The following is a 19,807-nucleotide window of genomic DNA, read 5'->3' as shown; positions in this document are numbered from 1 at the left end:
CAAAAGCTACTGCTACCTGCCTGGTTCACTGCAAATAAAATCTGAATACACAGTGCAGAGTGCAGCCTAACTCATACTAACAGTCAGCACCAACTAAATCATAGTTTTCATGTCACAGGCAGTAAACAAAGCACAAATCAAAAAGCAGTGAAACTAGAAAGTACTACCATTTTAAGCTATTAACAGCAAAATTCCTTATCACTTCCCTGCCAAGGTTAGAACTAAGCAACTGATACACAAAGAAGTTAAAATACGTCTACCTGTGAAGATGACTTAAGAATGGCTTAAGGTCAGATTCTTACCTAACAATTTTTTTTTTTTTTTGTCTCTGCTAAGGAACAATTAAAAAAAAAAAAAGGGACCAGTCATCTGTCACCCACTACATAAACCTCAAAACAGTCTGAAGCATCTTTGTATTCAAGTCAGTTAGACATTCAACGAATATTTATTGCTCATCTATCACATGACAAGCATTCTTCTAAGCTCCATTACATATCTAATAATAAATAAAACACAATCTCTATTGATAAAAAAATCTTAGTCTTTTTAATCATTCTAAATTAAATTACTTCTTTCCAGTTTCTAGGAATATGCTCCTACCAACAGATTGGAATTGTGTGTGTGTGTGTGTATGTGCTTAATGCTTTTTGGCATAAGTCTTATATTCTAGATTTTAATTCTTACAGTTAATATTAAAATATATTTCTTCTTAATTTAACACATATTTAAGTTTTTAAATTGAGTATTTTAATATAGGCTGGTTCAAATATTTTTAAAAGATATTATTTATTCATTTGTGAGAGAGAGAGAGAAAGAGAGCACGAGCAGGGGAAAAAGCAGAGGCAGAGGGAGAAGCAGACTCCCCACTGAACAGGGAGCCTGAGACGGGGCTTGATCCCAGGACCCAGAGGCAGACGCTTAACTGACTGAGCCACCCAGGTGCCCATGGTTTAAATATTAATACATTTATAGAAGGAGTGTATTCTATAGAAAAGTGGTACTATTAATAGACTCCTAAGTCAACACTAGGAAGGAAAGCATAATCTAATGAACCAGTATTTTCCAAATTACCAACACATGATAATAAAAAAAAAAAAAAAAACCTTGCATGGGTAAAAGACAGTCTCCAGTGCAAGAAAGAACAGCAGATTTCAATGTAACAGAGTATAAGTTTATTGATACGTTTCAAAATACTGTAACTTAACCTTTCAAAGACTACCACTTGTCAAATTTTGTATAGGATCAAATATCCACAACTATCTGAAAAGGCTTTTAAAATACTCCTTTTTACAACTACACATCTACATGAAGCCAGATTTTCTTCGTATACTTCAACCAGAACAACATATTACAACAGGTTGAATGTAAACAGTGTATTAGAACTTCTCTGTCTTCTCGTCAGCCAAATATGGAAGAGATTTGCAAACATATAAAACAGTGCTTTCTGGGTACCTGGGTGACTCAGTAGGTTAAGTGTCTGCCTTCGGCTCAGGTCATGATCCTGGGGTCCTGGGATCAAGTCCCGAATCAGACTCCCTGCTCAACAGACAGCCTGCTTCTCCCTCTGCCCCTCCCCCCCACTCATGCACGTGTACATGCGTGCACTCTCTCTCTCTCTCTCTCTCTCTCTCGCACATGAAAAAATAAAATCTTCAAAAATGTATATATATAAAACAGTGCCTTTTATAAAACAGTTACTTTTATTAAAAAATGCTATTTATGTTAATATGTAATGGGCTTATCATTTATTTTTAATTAATAAATAAATATAAGAAACTTTCTCATTTAATTTCTATTAGAGTAAATATTGATAGTTATAACCCATATGAAACAAAACCTCTCTGAGGTCCACAGTAAGTATAATGGAGTCCAGAGACCCAAGAATTTAAGAATTACTGCACTGATATATATTTATTAGCGCATTGCAATCAGCAATGCAATAAAAAAAAAAAAAAAGAAGATGGAAACATTGCCTACCTGGGCTCCTCCAAGCCTGGCCCAGAGTGGGGATGATCCTCCCAGAGTCAGGGGAACAGGTGGCAGATGCTGCACTTCCCAGAACCTAATGCCATTAAATAGTGTCATATATTCTTTATCTCGGCTCCATATTCACCAAGCAAACTTCTGATAATATGATTTTCTAGTTTTTCTGCAGGAAAGTACTATATAGTTCTACAGAGAATTTCATTTATTTAGAAGGTATATTTTTTTCATTATAAATAAACAAACAGATTCTAATGTTAACCATCACAGCTATTTCAACCACTGATGATAGGGCTTTGGTCCCTTCTGCACAAACACTAGGCTCTTAAATCCTTTCCCATCAGTGGAACTTGGTAAGGGTCTTTCAGATTTTCCTAATCTCACATCATGATATTAGTCCTATATATTCCAGAAAGCCCTGGAACACCTTTGCAAATGTTTCTACTCCACCTGAAAGACAATGAATTACGAGGAGTCTCAGAAAGGGCAGGCAGCCTCCAGGCCCAAAGGCTTCTCAGGCTCATCTGCAGAACCACGATGGTGGCTGCCTTAAGAAAATCTGCTTCAAGATAACTTTCTCTGTGAAGAATAGAACCTGAATTTTTTATTTCTGAGAAGAAAAAAATTAATCTCTGCCTCACCAATAATCAGGTATGTGTTTTTAGACATCATAGTTTAATGACTTAACTGGAATTGACAGGATTCAAGTGTGCTGATTCACCAAGAAGGATAAACAAGAATTTCAGAGCATACAAATTCACCAAAATGGAACCCAATTGTGAAGATATCTTAATTCACATACATGTGAAAACAAACACCTTTGTAGAGACTTGTGAATTCACCAAGATATAGTGTAATAGATTGTTTTATTCGGAACTTCTGGTACTTCCCAATGAAGGAAGTGGTAATAAGTCTTTATTAACATGGCTAAAGGAGTTTCCATTTCCTGATCTCTGCGATTTTTCTTTTTGTAAGCGTCTGTTCTCTTTTTTAATATTCTACTCTGTAACGCCATAATGCCCAACAGTCTGCTTTGGGATTGCAGCTTTCAGGAAAAATTGTAGGAAATCTTTAGTCTATGCACTTGAAACATAATTTTATTTTATGACAATTTTATCATTCTACTGTTAAAACGTTCCACTTTCTCCTATACACTATAAAAACACCAGCAGCCTCCTCTGCTTTTAACAAGAAATGGTAGAATCATGCTGTAGTTCCGTACGGTGCCCTCAGCTATATTTTGCTTCTTTGTGACAGTATTCTCTACTCTTGCTATAGAAGGCTTATCTAAATTCCACTGAAAGGAATGAAATGCTACTCAATGGTCTTTTACTCGACAATAGATGCCCAGTTGAATAAAAATATGGACATCTGGGTACTTCTTCCAATATTATTAACTCCCCCTACTCCTCAGTTTGCATTCAAAGGGTGTTCACTTTTAATATTTATACGTTTAATATGTATCTTCCTAGAATATCATATTTATTGTTCCACCTTCTGGGACTTGATGATTTATTAATTCTTGGCACCATTCATTCTTTCATTCAACATCACATGAATCTAAGTGTTGTGATGGATTCTGAGGATATAAAAATGAATTAAGCATTATCCTTGTTCACTAAAAATTTTAAGTTCTAACATGAAGAGTGTGACTACCAATATAAAATAAAATAAAATATAATATAATATAATAATATTATAAATAATATGGTTAGCTTATACAAAATCCTGTGAAAGAATTGAGAAGAAACAATTATTCCTGGAAAGTAACAAGGGAATATCTTACAGAGAAGAGAGTATTTAATCTGTATATTGAATGAATGACAAGTAGAAGAACTTCACTAAGGAAATGGGGGAAAGGTGGGATTATTGGGGGGTGTACAAACTCACAGAGCAGTGCTAGAAATGTGTGCTTGGGGAGTAAAGAGGAATGCAGGCTGCCTGCAGGGTTACATGTATCACAGAACTGAAAGGCATGACGAAGTGACATTAGGCTGTGGGCAACTACGAATGCCATCTAAGCAATATGGTTTTTTTGTCATATAAGCATCACGAGTGAGACATTCAGTTTTGTATTTTAGAAATGTGAGTCTGACAGGAATATGGACAATGGATTATAGTGGAGAGAATATGGGAACATGACTCAGTTTGATAAGGCAATAAAAACGCAATGTTACAGGAAGGAAATTCAAAAGAAATATTCTGAATTAAGTTTTATTGTTAAAAGAAAATTGGGAATATCAATCATCTAAAGATTGACATAGATAAATCTTTTCCTGTGCTATGTTTTCAATTCTCTTTCTCATTCTTAGTACATCAACAACCTATAGAATTTTTTCTTGTAGTTTTCTCTTAATATCCACATTTTTATCTATTTTTATATAGCCAAAACATGTTTCAGTCATGAGTCCCATTAGATGATGATGTAATAATAATAATGATAATACAATAATAATAGAGAAAAAGTACTTGTGCACAATAATTTTTAACTATAAACTCACTTTCAGGGGTCAAAATTTATAGTTATAAAATTCACAAATATTAAATTAACTTTGTCCAGACTCAATAGAAATGCCCATAACCTGGGAGAAACAAATAAAAATTTCCCTTAAAAAAGCATCTTTAACTATGCTAGAATTAAAATTAAAATTTTTTCACTTTTTCCTTGCCTCTGGAGTCCCACAGATCAAGTACAGCCAAATATATGTTAACTACCAGGAACTACGTAAAACCAAAAACCACAAAAAACAAAAAAAAATAATTGAACAAAAATAACAGCAAAAAATTTTAAAAATTAGACTCTCCAAGAACTACATTACTAGATTTATCACATGTAGAATATAAAACGACTTGTGTATAAAACCTTAAAGATACATAAACACACTTGAAAACGGTATGCAAGGAACACTGGACAAGTTTTAAAATGAACCAAAAGGAATTTTAGGAATAAGAAATAGCATGATTGGGGCACCTGGGTGGCTCAGTCATTAAGCGTCTGCCTTCAGCTCAGGTCAGGATCCCAGGGTCCTGGGATCGAGCCCCTGCATCGGGCTCCCTGCTCCGCGGGAAGCCTGCTTCTCCCTCTCCCACTCCCCCTGCTTGTGTTCCTTCTCTCGCTGTGTCTCTCTCTGTCAAATAAAATCTTTAAAAAAAAGAAAACATTTAAAAAAAAGAAATAGCATGATTGAAATAAAAACTCAATAGACAAAATAAACATCATATTAGACATTTAGACTTACGTTAGACACATATTTCCGAGGAAATAAATAGTGACTTGGAAAACATATATTTGAAAAATGCAGCACAGACAGACAAGAAAGGAATATGGAAAATGCATGTGAATCTAAGAGACGTGAAGGTTGAAATAAGTTGCCAAACCCAAGCTAAAGTGGAGTTTCAGCATGTGAGGACAGAGAGAAGAGGAGAAGGAAAATGTTTAAAACAATACTAGCTGAGACTTCTCCAAAATTTGTGAAAGATGGGAATTATGATATGCAAGAATTACAGTGTATTCTGAGAGAGAGAGAGGTGAGCAGGGAGAAGGAGAGGCCGTGGGGAGGGAAGGGGAGGCGAAAGAGAGGAGAGGCGAGGAAGAAGGAAAGAAGGAGTAGAGAAAGGAGAAAAACGTTAAAAGGCCCTGGCAATTGGTTTAGCTTGGGAAAGACATCTTAAACTGTTAAACTGGACCTTTTACATGCTTTGTTTTAATGTAGATCTTAATGATTGCTTTCATACATCAAGGTCTTTTTTAGTCTACATTCAGTATTTTTTTTTTCAATTCAGTAGAAAAGGATTACATAATGGGCTTAAATAGAAAATCTATGCTGGACTGGAAGCATCAACATTGCAAATGTGTGTCAACATGAGCAGGTTCCTAATTTTCTGAGCCCAAGATTCTCTCAACTCTAATTGCTTTTGGCATAAAATGCAGAAAGGCAGAAGCACATCTTAGTTTAGCTGTGTTCTTGGCATGAACAGTTGAACTGTTGATAGCATGGGACTTTTTGTAGGATTTCAAAGTCAGTTTGCTTAGAAATACGCATATGTCTAAGTCAACACTTTCCCCAATACCAAAAGAGAGTATCACCCGTGTATGTGTCCAGATATTAAGACAGAAAGTGTAGAATTTAAGAAAGACTCCATCTCTTCCTTCCAAGATCCTATTTACACTGAGTTTTCCAGAGTTCTAAAATTAGTACATTTTTCAGACCTACTGGAAATGAAAGAGAACTGAATGGAGTGATGAATAAATTCTGCATTGGAAAAATGCAGTTAGTTTTATATATAGGATACTAACTAAATTCTCCTAAATAAGAAACCTTTTAGCCTTTTCTCTTCCCCTTCCTCTTTTCTTTCCATTCCAGACAACTCAGTTATAAAGCCATTAGATGGACCAAGCGAAGCAGGCTTTCAAGCGAACAGGGGTGAGGAATAGAAGTTACCATGACCTAGATTTGTGTGTTACAGTCTGAATGGTGTAGCAAGGCTGCCTGGCTCAGAGTGTCAGAGCCTGAGCAGAGAGAGGAAGACCTCCACACAAGGTGTGGCCCAGCATAGGGTGTGAGAACACATTACTTAAAGAAGACATGAGGGAGAGAGTGTGATCCACATAGTGTCAGAGCCTGAGTGGGGTGAGAAGGGCACCCATGGCAACCAGCATAGGATGCTGGAGTGCAAGTGGAAAGCAAAGACCATTCTTTGGGGAGACAGTAGGCTGTATGATGTCAACACCTAAGCAGAGTGGGTGATGCATCCGTATGTGGGATGGGAGGCAGTCTGGCCTCAGGAATCATAACCCAATCAAGACGAGGAGGGTGCCCACACAGAGCCATCACCAGGCATGGGCTGTCAGTGCCTGAGCAGAAGGACACCACATGCCAGGCGTAGGTGTGGACCAGCCCACTGTAAGATGTTAGTGCCCAAGTAAGATGAGTGAGGGGGGATGGCCCATGAAAAGGAGATGTGTAGGTTTTCGGAGGGAGCCTGAGCATTCTAAGGAAGGTGTACACACAGCCCAGCTCAGAGTGGCAGAGCCTGAGAAGGGAAAGAACAGCTTTCACGTGGAAGGTAGAGCCCCACATAGGGTACTGGAGCCCAGGATGCGTAAGAAGAGTGTCTGCCTGGGGGAAGCACAGCATGGAGGGTCAGAGCCCTAGTAAGTAAGAGCACCAGCCTGGGGCAGGGTGTGGCAGTAGATATGGGAGAGTGGTTGCATGATGAAAGAATGATCAAATTATTAATCAATGTAATGGAAATCAGATTTATCACTGTGAGAGAAGGAAGCTAAAGGAAGAAAAGGAAGAAAACTAGAATGAACCCTGTTTGATTGGATTGGAATTGGAAATATTGATAGGAATTCAGTGTTTCTGATGGACAGAGACAGAAAAATGAATGTAAATAATAAGGTGTATATGTCATGTGCATGTGTGTGCATTATATTATGCATATAGGTTATGTTCACACATATGTATGTATGTGAGTATGCATATGCATGAGTTTATTCCCTAATTCTGCCCACTGAGGGAATATAGAAGAAGCAAAACCTCAATAATAATGAGCACATCTGATGCTAGATGTTGGCTTCTAAACACGATTGTCCATGAAAAGGCATAAGGCTCCTCAGAGAAATGCTTGACTCTATGGCTGAGGTACAGAAAATAGGAGGTGAACCAGGAATACCTGTTTGTGTCAAAAAGCAAGGAAGAGTTCAAAAAAAAAAGTCTGGTACATATAAAAAGGAAACAATAGAACCATGGCTTGAAAAGGCTCCTCCTGCTCATATCAGGGACAATTTAAACATCAAAATAAAAGCTGATAGTAACAGATCGAAACCCACTGAATAAAATAGGAAATCATAAATCCAGAGAAATATTAATTAATTAAATATCTAATGAATATAAAATTTATAAGGATTGGAAGTAACTGCCCACAAAATACATAGTAATTACAAAGGGGAAAGAGTAACTTTACATTGGATAAGCTGGACATGCACCATCTTAATCCAGTAATTAAACTGAACATCATATATGATGAGATAAATCAAAATGTCTTCCACCTTAATGCAAATGAGAAAAGCAAATCATTTTTATGATTATTCCAGCCAGAAATGCATAACCTCACCCTAATTATAAAGAAATATCAAACCCAAACTGGCTCACATCCTACAATAACTTTAAAAGTACCAATGTGAGGAAATTCAAGGAAAGACAAAGTAATATTTCCAGACTGAGATATGAACATTAAATATAAGGGGTTTGACTTGGAGCCGGGTCCACTAGACATAAAGTACATTAAGACTATTAGTGTAACTGGTATGAGTCTGATGATTAGATGATAAGAAGGTATGAATATTAATATCTTAATTTTGATTGTTATAAAGTAATTATAAAAGAGACTGCCCTTTATTTGCCCCAAAGTATTTTTGACAGGTGATGGACATCAAGTTAAGAAGTGAAGTGACAAATCTAAGCTTGACATTCATTACTCATTTTTTTCATACTGATGATTTCTATGCATATGTAGAAGATTTGGAATACATATTCATACCTGTTTTGCCATGATGAAACTTCTTTAAAAATCCAAAATGGAGCCACATTCAAAATAAATTCTTCCTCTCTCTGCTTTAGATCTCCCTGATGCATCCATTCACAATGAGTTCCCTGAGGTCACATAGTTTGCTTCAAATGGAGCATGCAGGTAAGGTTTTCCTAGGTGAGGTGAGCTTGGGTCCTTCACCACATTGATTTTGTATTACAAAATATTACTCTTTTAAAACCTTCCTTTGGAAGGATTCAGGAGCCTACTCAATAGGAAAAATACATATATATCCCTGATCTCCTATCATGAGGTAAAATCGTTCAGAAAGGAACTGAGGGAAAAAGCTATATTCACATAATAAGAATATTTGATAGTATAACATTCATAAATAATAAAAAGTGAAAAATTCTATCCACTCCATAGTACATTGGCCCACAAACCCCAAGTAGCCAGATATAAAACTGTACGTGATAACATAAATTGTTCTTTAGTCTAGCTATCTGTAGTCAAGAGAACAAAATATAGTAAAACCTCCTAAAGAGAGTAATAACAATGTCAAGAAATCTCCAAACAGTATAGCCACTCATTCAATATAATATTGAGAAGAGTTGGAGAACTCAAGACCTTAAAAATTACTTATTCAAACATAGCAATCTTCAAATATCTGAAGCAGTATCATGTGAAAGAAGAATTAGAACTAATAAATGGAAATTATAGAAAGACGTATTTCTACTGAGTTAAAAAGAAAAGCAAACCTTGAAATGTTTCCAAATGTAAGAGGCTGTCTAGGCAAGTGACTAGTTCACTAGAATATTCACAACACAGATTAATTGCTTGATAAAAGGGGTAGAATAACAGGCTGGTCACAAGGGATCTTTGATATGTAAGCTTACTTCTGATCTTATAATTCTATTGTTTTATATATTCAAAACTATCAGAAATAAGCTAGTAACGCCAAAGTTCATATATCAATCTGACCTTAGAAGGTATATATTACAAGCTTCATTGCTAAAGGTTATTATACAAACATGGTCATTTTTTCTAAAAATAATCTCTCATAAGACAAGCTATGGCCAAACTTCATAAATCCCCTGAAATAGGTTTAAAAGTGATAAACTCAATAGGAATTATATACTGGAGGGCAGACATTGATTGAAAGGAAATATGTTGGCTTTTGATACATTGTGTTTAATAGTGGTTCCACTGCTGAGGAATATTCATTGTCCTGCAGCTAGCCAATTTTACATTGCAGTGACATGAACAAAAACTGTATTTTTTCAATACCTTTTTATTGTAGAAGAGTGTGTTTGTTTCCTTAATCATAATTTAGAAAGTGACATTCAAGGACAGGCATGTTTGGGAAATCAGAGCATGACAAATTGCATTACATCTTCAAATCAGGCTTTGGAGTTAAAAGAACAGGTAAGCAGGTGCCTTTATGCAACTTGCATTTAAGAACTAATTTCTTTGGTGAAGCATTATTTAGGATGTGTATAATTTACTATTAGTATGCCAAACTACCCAAATTGTGTTAAGATAAAAGTCTATGTACCTATGACAAAAAATGTACCATCAAAAATCAAATTATTTCTTTTTTTAATATTTTACTGACATAACACTGTATATCTGTATATATGGAAACATATGAATGACTAGATGAATTTATCTCTTTTCATCTGAATATCTGCATACTGGGCTTAACACTTCTTTATACAGAATTGAAGCATCTTCATCCATCCATCTATCCATCCATCATAAATTCAGCCATAAGTAAGGAAAATGCCTTAGCCAAGAATGTGTGGTTGGATTGGAAATATAGTTTATGAATTTAAGAATGTTAAGTGTATATATATGTGTGTGTGTATCAGAGACTGAAGTTTTAAAAAGATGAAAAAGAAGTAAATCTAATCCAAATATAGAGTAGTAACTTGTAATAGTAGTAATGGTGAAGGTTTCATGAGAGAGGGTAACCATATAATAGAATCACTATCAAGAAGCTGACTATTCTTCACCACATAGGAGCCATATCAGAGACTCAGTTTCTGGTAAGTTGAGCACTCAGCAATGGTGATAGCCAAATTGGAAATGCTTGCTATTTTAACAGGGCATAATTCCAAGGCCTTATTTTTCATTGGGCCTTTAAACAAGTACCAGTTTTACAAAACAAAGAATATAGATCATCTCTGCAGAATGGACCATCTTGTTCACTTGATTTGAGACTCTTTATAGAGGTGATGTTTTTTGGTAAATATTCACATGGGATATCAAAATTTCCAATTCTGAGTTTATTCCAAAATGCCCTTCCCTATAACCCTGTCAAAATTTCTTCCCCCAAAGTATTAATTCCAAGACCTTTATAATCTGGCATAGGAATGTCCATTCCCTATATAAGAATATAAGCTTTGATGTCTGTTTGCTTCAGAGTTTATGAAATACTGGTCTCATATATATCACTTAACTGAAATGCTGAACAGAACATTTAAACTTTTCAGTGGATAGATACAACAACAATTAGTTCAAGATAGACATTTTGTCATACACAGACACTTTGGGGTGCTTGTTCACTTGTGCAGGAGTGCTCAGGCATTTGATCTTTACCAGAGTCCTCTAGAATAAGGGGAGTTTTCTCAAAATGAATCTATTGAAGAAGGTACAGCATTTCCTGAAATCACAGAAGACTCCTCAGTAAATCTCCTGTTTACCATGGATTCCAAGCGGCATATGGATCTGCTTGAATGGGCATACACTGACTCTAGGAATAAAATAAAGTTCCTTTATTTTGAATAGGTTAACAAGAATGTCCTAGAACACTGGAAGTTTATTTATATTACAAGTGCCCTTTGCTATTCCTACGTTATTTGTCTTTCAACTCCCATTAGGCTTGTCTAATCAAGACATAACGATTAAAGCTAACATTTATTCTCTCTTACTATGTGGCAGGTACTCTTTTAAAAGGTCTAAGCACTTTCAATATATGAACTCACTGGAACTCCAAAATAACTCTATGAGATAACTACTATTATTAACCACATATTATGGATAAGAAAAATGAAATACAAAGATGTGTCCCCAGTCAGATAACTAGAAATTAGTAGAGCTCAATTTAGACCCATTTATATTTCTCTCACATTCATAATTACTCCTTTCTCTTTTAAAACTTTCTTTCCCTTTATTACCTTTTCCCTTTCTTCCCTCCACTAGTCCACTACATGGGACTTGCCAACATATTTTTTTTGGAAACATGATAGCTTAACTTTGTCTTAGAATACACTTTAAAGCAACTTATATAGACCTCCCTTTTCATTACTTACAGAAAGCTAATGACTTAAGAGTGTAGTTTGTAGCCTGAGTTATTATCCTTCTCTCTGCTACCTTCATTTTAGTTTAAATATGAAAGATTCACTATGAAGAGTAAGCAAATTAATCCTAAGGGCATTGTTAAAATATAAAACCAAACAAACATATGTGCACCAATGAATTTTTGCCCAGTAAAAAAAAAAAAAAAAAAAAAAGATATATTCACTTTCTTAATGTCCTGGGAAGATTGTGATATAATCACCAAATATCACTGGGAAAAATTTGGGGATGTTAAGAAAACGTCATTCTGGGAAAGCTCCCAGAATGTAACCTTAAGGCATACCCTGGTGATAGATCCTTATTTATCACTAGCATGTTCTTGAAATTCTCTCACTTCCTCCTGTCCACCATCAGGTATCCTCAGCTCTATTCCCTATGAATGTCACACAATAAAAGAACCAAGTCGTTATTTTTCAGTGAGCACTACAAACCATTCCCCATTTCCTCACCTTTCTCTAAGTTAAACTGTTGGCTTCCTGAACAGAGTGACCTTTTCCCAAGTGGTTTGTTAAGAAAATTCCTGTGACGGATCAGGGATTAGTGCTAGTGACAAGCTGACAATAACATACTCCTTGTCCAGGAGTGTCATGTTTTGTACCTGAGTGAGTCATAATAAATTGAAAATCTTCTGCCTTCCCCCCATCATGTGCCAAATGTTCTGGTAGGCATAATCACTCATTCACCCATTGCTTAGGCAGTGATATGTAATTAAAATGGCATCATACAAATAAGACAAGAAAGTGTGAATTCCCATCAGATAATAACAACTTGCAAAATATTGCACAGCACATCTTATCTCATTTGTTTTAAATTTTAATCAAGCATGATAAAGTAAATGTTTACAAAAGAACTAAGCTATCCATGTTAAAATATGAATATCAACACATCTTTATAAGTGCATACATATCATATTTATATTCATTCAGCATTCAAACAGAAAATATTAATTGAACATTTACTGAGTACTAAGCACAACATACATCCTATGGCCCTAAAAACATCAGTAATGATTATCCTTGGGTAAGATGGTGGAAAAGTAGGGTGACCCTAAGCTTGACTCCTCCCTTGAACAGAGCTAGATAAATATCAAAACATTCTAAACACCCAAGAAATAGATTGGAAGTCTTAGAGAACAAAACTGCGTGTCTACAAACTAGAAAAATGGCCATGAAAGAAATAGCAATTTTTAATTTTATTTTGTTTTATATACTTTTAATTTTTTTTCTTTTCTTTTTCCTTTCTTTCTGTCTTTGTTCTATCAAGCTTCTCATAACAAGCAGACCAAAACACACTTAGGATCTAGTTTCCTTTATGTATTTAATTTTATTTTTAATTTTTTAGTTTGTTTTATTTTGCTTCTTTTTTCTTCCGAACTGACAAGACCAAGGAATTACCCCCAAAACAAAGACCAGGAAGAAATGATGGCCAGAGATTTAATCAATACAGATATAAGTAAGATGTATGAACTACAATTTAAAACAATTATAGGGTGGGCGCCTGGGTGGCTCAGTTGGTTAAGCGACTGCCTTCGGCTCAGGTCATGATCCTGGAGTCCCGAGATCGAGCCGCATATCGGGCTCCCTGCTCGGCGGGGAGTCTGCTTCTCCTTCTGACCCTCTTCCCTCTCGTGCTATCTCTCATTCTCTCTCTCTCAAATAAATAAATAAAATCTTTAAAAAATAAAACAATTATAGGGTGCCTGGGTGGCTCAGATGGTTGAGTGTCTGCCTTCAGCTCAGGTCATGGTCCCAGGGTCCTGGGATCGAGTCCCGTGTTGGGCTCCCTGCTCTTTGGGAGCCTGCTTCTCCCTCTGCCTCTCTCTCTCTCTCTCTCTGTCTTTCATGAATAAATAAATAAAATCTTTAAAAAATAAATAAATAAAACAATTATAACAGGGCACCTGGGTGGCTCAGTCAGTTAGGCATCCAACTCTTGATTTTGGCTCAGGTCATGATCACAGGGTCATGAGATAGAGCCCCACACTGAGCTCTATGCTGGGCATGGAGCATGCTTAAGATTCTCTTCTCCCTCTCCCCGCCCTCCTCAAAAATAATAATAATAATAATTAATTAAATAAAACAACAATTATAAGGATACTAACTGGGCATGAAAAAGCATAGAAGACACTAGAGAATCCCTTGCTGCAGTGGTAAAAGAACTAAAATCTAGTCAGGCCAAAATTAAAAATGCTATAACTGGGATGCAAACATGAATTGATGTCAAAAAAACTAGGATGGATGAGGTAAAGGAACAAATCAGTGATACAGAAGATAAAATTATGGAAAATAATGAAGCTGAAAAGAAAAGGGGAAACAAAGCCCACTATCACCAAGGCATATCATAGTCAAATTCACAAAATACACAGACAAGGAAAGAATCCTGAAAGCAGCAAGGGGGAAAACATGTCCTTAACCTACAAGGGAAAACGGATAAGGTTTGTAACAGATCTGTCCACAGAGACCTGGCAGGCCAGAAAAGAGTGGCACTATATATTCAATGTGCTGAATGGCAAAAATATACAGCCAAGAATACTTTTCCCAGCAAGGTTGTCATTCAGAATAGAAGGAGAGATAAGACTTTTCCAGACAAACAAAACTAAGGAGTTTGTGACCACTAAACCATCCTGCAAGAAATATTAAGGGGGAACTCTTTGAGAAGGGGGGGGAAAGAAACAAAGACAAGAATGGACCAGAGAACATCACCAGAAATACTAATTCTACAGGTAACACAGTGACACTAAATTCATATCTTTCAATAATCACTCTGAATGTAAATGGACTAAATGTGCCAATCAGAAGACATAGGGTATCAGAATGGATAAAAAAAACATGATCTATCAATATCCTGCCTACAAGATATTCATTTTAGACACACCTACATATTGAAAATGAGGGAGTGGAGAACCATCCATCATAATAATGGACATCAGTAGAAAGTCAGAGTCGCCATACTTATATCAGAAAAACTAGATTTTAAAACAAAGGCTATAACGAGATGAAGAAGGGCATTATATCATAATTAAGGGGTCTATCCATCAAGATCTAAAATTGTAAATATTTATGCCTCCAACTTGGGAGCGACAGAATATATAAATCAATTAATAATAAACATTAAGAAACTCTTGGATAATAATATAATAATAGTAGGGGACTTTAACACCCCACTTACAGCAATGGACAGATCACCTAAGCAGAAAATCAATAAGGTGGGGCACCTGGGTGGCTCAGTTGGTTAAGTGACTGCCTTTGGCTCAGGTCATGATCTCAGGGTCCTGGGATCGAGCCCTGAATCAGGCTCCCTGCTGGGCAGGAAGCCTGCTTCTCCCTTTCCCACTCCCCCTGCTCGTATTCCCTCTCTCACTGTCTCTTTCTCTGTCAAATAAATAAATAAAATCTTTCAAAAAAAAAGAAAATCAATAAGGAAACAATAGCTTTGAATTACACACTGGACCAGATGGACTTAACAGATATATTCAGAGGATTTCATCTAAAGCAGAAGAATACACATTCTTTTCAGTGCACATGGAACATTCTCCAGAACAGATCACATACTGTGTGACAAATCAGCCCTCAACATATAGAAAAAGATCTAGATCATACCATGCATGTTTTTAGACCACAACACTATGAAACTAGAAGTCAACCACAAGGAAAAATCTGGAAAGACCACAAATACATGGAGATTAAGGAACACCCTACTAAAGAATGAATGGGTTAACCAGGAAATTAAAGAAGAAATTTAAAAAGTACATGGAAGCATATTTTATGTGAAAAGAGACTCAAAAAAAAAAAAAGTACATGGAAGCAAATGAAAATGAAAACACAACATTCTAAAATCCTTGGAATACAGCAAGGGCAGTCCTAAAGGGAAGTATATTGCAATACAGGCCTACCTCAAGAAGCATGAAAAGTCTCAAATACACAACCTAACCCTACACCTAAAGGAGTTAGAAAAGGACCGGCAAATAGCCTGAAGCCAGCAGAAGAAGGGAAATGGTAAAAAGCAGAAATAAATGATATAGAAACAAACAGTAGAACAGATCAATGAAACTAAGAGCTGATTCTTTCAAAGAATTAATAAAATTGATAAAGCCCTAGCCAGGATTATCAAAAAGAAAAAAGACCCAAATGGATAAAATCACGAATGAAAGAGAAGATTTCACAACCAACACCACAGAAATACAATTATAAGAGAATACTATGAAAAATTATATGCCAACAAACTGGGCAATCTGGAATAAATGGACAAATTCTGAGAAACTTACAAACTACCAAAACTGAAACAGGAAGAAATAGAAAGTTTGAACAGACCCATAACCAGCAAAGAAGTTGAACCAGTAATCAAAAATCTCCCAGCAAACAAAAGTCCTGGGCCAGATGGCTTCCCAGCGGAATTCTACCAGACATTTAAAGAGTTAATACCTATTCTTCTCAAACTGTTCCAAAAAATAGAAATGGAAAGAAAACTTCCGAACTCATTCTATGAAGCCAGCATTACCTTGATTCCAAAACCAAAGACCCCACTAAAGAGAATTACAGGCCAATATTCCTGATGAATAGAGGATGAAAAAATTCTCAATAAAATACTAGCAAATTGAATTCAACAGTACGTTAAAAGAATTATTCACCAAAATCAAGTGGGATTTATTCATGGGCTGCAGGGGGTTGTTCAATATTCACAAATCAATCAACGTGATATACCACATTATTAAAAGAAAGGTAAGAACCGTATGATCCTGACAATAATGCAGAAAAAAAAATTTGACAAAATACAGCATCCATTCTTGATAAAAACCCTCAACAAAGTAGGGATAGATGGAACATACCTCAACATCATAAAAGCCATATAGGAAAGACCCACAGCTAATATCCCCAATGAGGAAAAATTGAGAGCCTTTCCCTGATGGTCAGGAACAAGACAAGAATGTCCACTCTCACCATTACTACTTAACATTAGTACTGGAAGTCTTAGCCTTAGCAATCAGACAACAAAAAGAAATAAAAGGCATTCAAACAGGCAAGGAAGAAGTCAAACTTTCACTATTTGCAGAAGACATGATACTGTGTAGAAAACTCAAAAGAATGCACGCTATAACTAATACAAGAATTCAGCAAAGTTACAGAAATAAGATCAATGTGCAGAAATCTGCTGCATTTCTATATACCAATAAGGAAGCAGCAAAAGAAAAAAAAATCAAGGAATTGCAATTGCATGAAAAACAATAAGATAGGAATAAACCTAGCTAAAGAGGTAAAAGATCTGTACCCCGAAAAGTATAGAACACTTATGAAAGAAATTGAAGAGGACACAATGAAATGGAAAAGCATTCCATGCTCATGGATTGAAAGAATAAACATTGTTAAAATATCTATACTACCCAAGGCAATCTACACATTTAATGCAATCCCTATCAAAATGCCACCAGCATGGGGTGCCTGGGTGGCTCAGTCAGCTAAATGTCCAACTTTTGATTTTGGTTCAGGTCATGATCTCAGGGTCATGAGATCAAGCCCTGTGTCTGGCTCCACATTTAGTGCAGAGTCTTCTTGAGATTCTCTCTCTCCCTCTCCCCCTCTGTCCCTCTTCCTTGTGCTCTCTCAAATAAATAAATAAATATAATCTTAAAAAAAATACCACCAGTATTTTTCACAGAGCTAGAACAAATGATCTTAACATTTCTGTGCAACCAGCAAAGACCCCGAATAGCCAAAGCAATCCTGAAAAAGAAAAACAAAACTGGAGGCACCACGATTCTGGATTTCAAGCTCTATTACAAAGCTGTAATCATCAAGACAGTACAGTACTGGCACCAAGAAAAGACACACAGATCAATGGAACAGAATAGAGAGCCCAGAAATGGACCCACAACTATATGGTCAACTAATCCTTGACAAAGCAAGAAAGAATATCCAATGGAAAAAAAAAACAGTCTCTTCAACAAATGGTGTTGGGAAAACTGGGCAGCAACATGCAGAAGAATGAAACTGGACAATTTTCTTACACCATACACAAAAATAAATTTAAAATGGATGAAAGACCTAAATATGAGATAGGAAACCATCAAAACCCTAGAGGACAACACAGGCAGAAACCTCTTTGACCTCAGTTGCAACAACTTCTTAGTAGACACATCTCCAGAGGCAAGGGAAACAAAAGCAAAAATGAACTATTGGGACTTCATCAAGATAAAAAGCTTCTGCACAGGGAAGGAAACAATCAACACAACTAAAAGGCAGCCTACGAAATGGGAGCAGATATTTGCAAATGACATATCTGACAAAGGGTTAATATATACAATCTATAAAGAACTTATCAAACTCATCACCCAAAAACCAAATAATCCAGTTAAGAAATGGGCAAAAGACATGAATAGACATCTTTCCAAAGAAGATATCCAGATGGCTAACAGACACATGAAAATATGCTCAATATTACTATCATCAGGGAAATACATATCAAAACTACTTGAGATATCACCTCACACCTGTCAGAATGGCTAAAATTAACACAAGAAGCAACAGCTGTTGGTGAGGATGCAGAGATAGGGGAACACTCTTGCACCATCGGTGGGAATACAAGCTGGTACAGCCACTCTGGAGAACAGTATGGAGGTTTCTCAAAAAGTTAAAAAATAGAACTACTCTATAATCCAGCAATTGCACTACTAGATATTTACCCAGAGGATACAAAAATACAGATTCGAAGGGGTACATGCACCCTGATGTTTATGGCAGCATTGTCAACAATAGCCAAACTATGGAGAGCCCCCAAATGCCCATTGACTGACGAAAGGATAAAGAAAATGTGGTGTGTATATATATATCTCCACTGTGTGTGTGTGTGTGTGTGTGTGTATAATGTGGTGTATATATATATATATATATATATATATATATATATATACACACACACAGTGGATATTACTCAACCAACAAAAGTAATGAAATCTTGCCATTTGCAATGATGTGGATGGAAGTTGATTGTATTTTGCTAAGTGAGATAAGGCAATCAGAGAAAGACCATAGATCTCACTCACTGGTGAGATCAGACCAGAGAAAGACCAGAGAAATACCATACGATCTCATTCACATGTGGACTTTAAGAAAGGAAACATAAACATATGGGAAGGAGGGGAAGGAGAGAGGGAAACAAGGCATAAGAGACTCTTAATGATAGAGAACAAACTTGAGGGTTGATGGAGGGAGGTGGGTGGGCGATGGGCTAGATGGGTGATGGGTACTAAAGAGAGCACCTGTTGTGATGAGCACTGAATGTTGCATATAAGTGATGAGTCACTGAATTCTACTCCAAAAACCAATATTGCACTGTATGTTAACTAAAATTTAAATTAAAAAAAATACAAATGTATGGAATTGTTGAATCACTATGTTGTACACCTGAAACTAATATAACATTGGATATCAACTGGACTTCAATAATAATTTTTTTTAAAAAAATAAAGAAAAAATAATGATTATCTTTAGATGGTGAGCTTTCAGGTGATTTTTAAATATATATTTCCTCCAAGTTTTTATGATTATTGTCTTTTTACAAATATTGAAAATCACTAATTTTTAAAGCTACAAATTTTGATATATGTAAATAAATGCATAAGGAGTCTCCATTTTCACATAGCTTATTACCTGTAGAAAACTCCAAAGGTAGCAAAACCAGGTTAATAATTATTAGCTAGTTTATTTTTTAATGTTTGCCAAAAAATGACACTACTGTGCATGTCCCTAAATAATAATGCTGTGAAAATAGGTTTCAAGTAGGGCTAAAATTCTGCCTTTTAAAAAAACTGGCAAACTGGGAAAATGACTGATTGAGAACTCTGACTTTTATTCTCACTGGATTTCTAGTCCCTTTTAACTGAGTGAAACTTGACCTTTGATTTACTCATGTCCAGTAAAAACTCAGGTATAGTGTA

General features: G+C 35.9%; 1 long non-coding RNA gene across 1 annotated transcript in view; it reads left to right on the top strand.

The window, feature by feature from the left end:
- The first annotated feature begins 6,985 nt into the window (after positions 1-6,985).
- LOC141373874 (uncharacterized) overlaps positions 6,986-19,807 on the top strand; it is a 98,347-nt gene continuing 85,525 nt past the window's right edge. The window contains exons 1-2 of the long non-coding RNA XR_012380265.1: positions 6,986-7,138; positions 8,610-8,679. This is a non-coding gene — a long non-coding RNA (uncharacterized lncRNA). The remainder of the gene's footprint in view (positions 7,139-8,609; positions 8,680-19,807) is intronic.

This window comes from Callorhinus ursinus, unplaced genomic scaffold (genome assembly GCF_003265705.2).
Source record: "Callorhinus ursinus isolate GAN/ISIS: 27379988/994484 unplaced genomic scaffold, GSC_fseal_2.0 scaffold1, whole genome shotgun sequence".
In the NCBI taxonomy this organism is placed as follows: Eukaryota; Metazoa; Chordata; class Mammalia; order Carnivora; family Otariidae; genus Callorhinus; species Callorhinus ursinus.
This window is presented reverse-complemented; position numbering and strand designations above follow the sequence as displayed.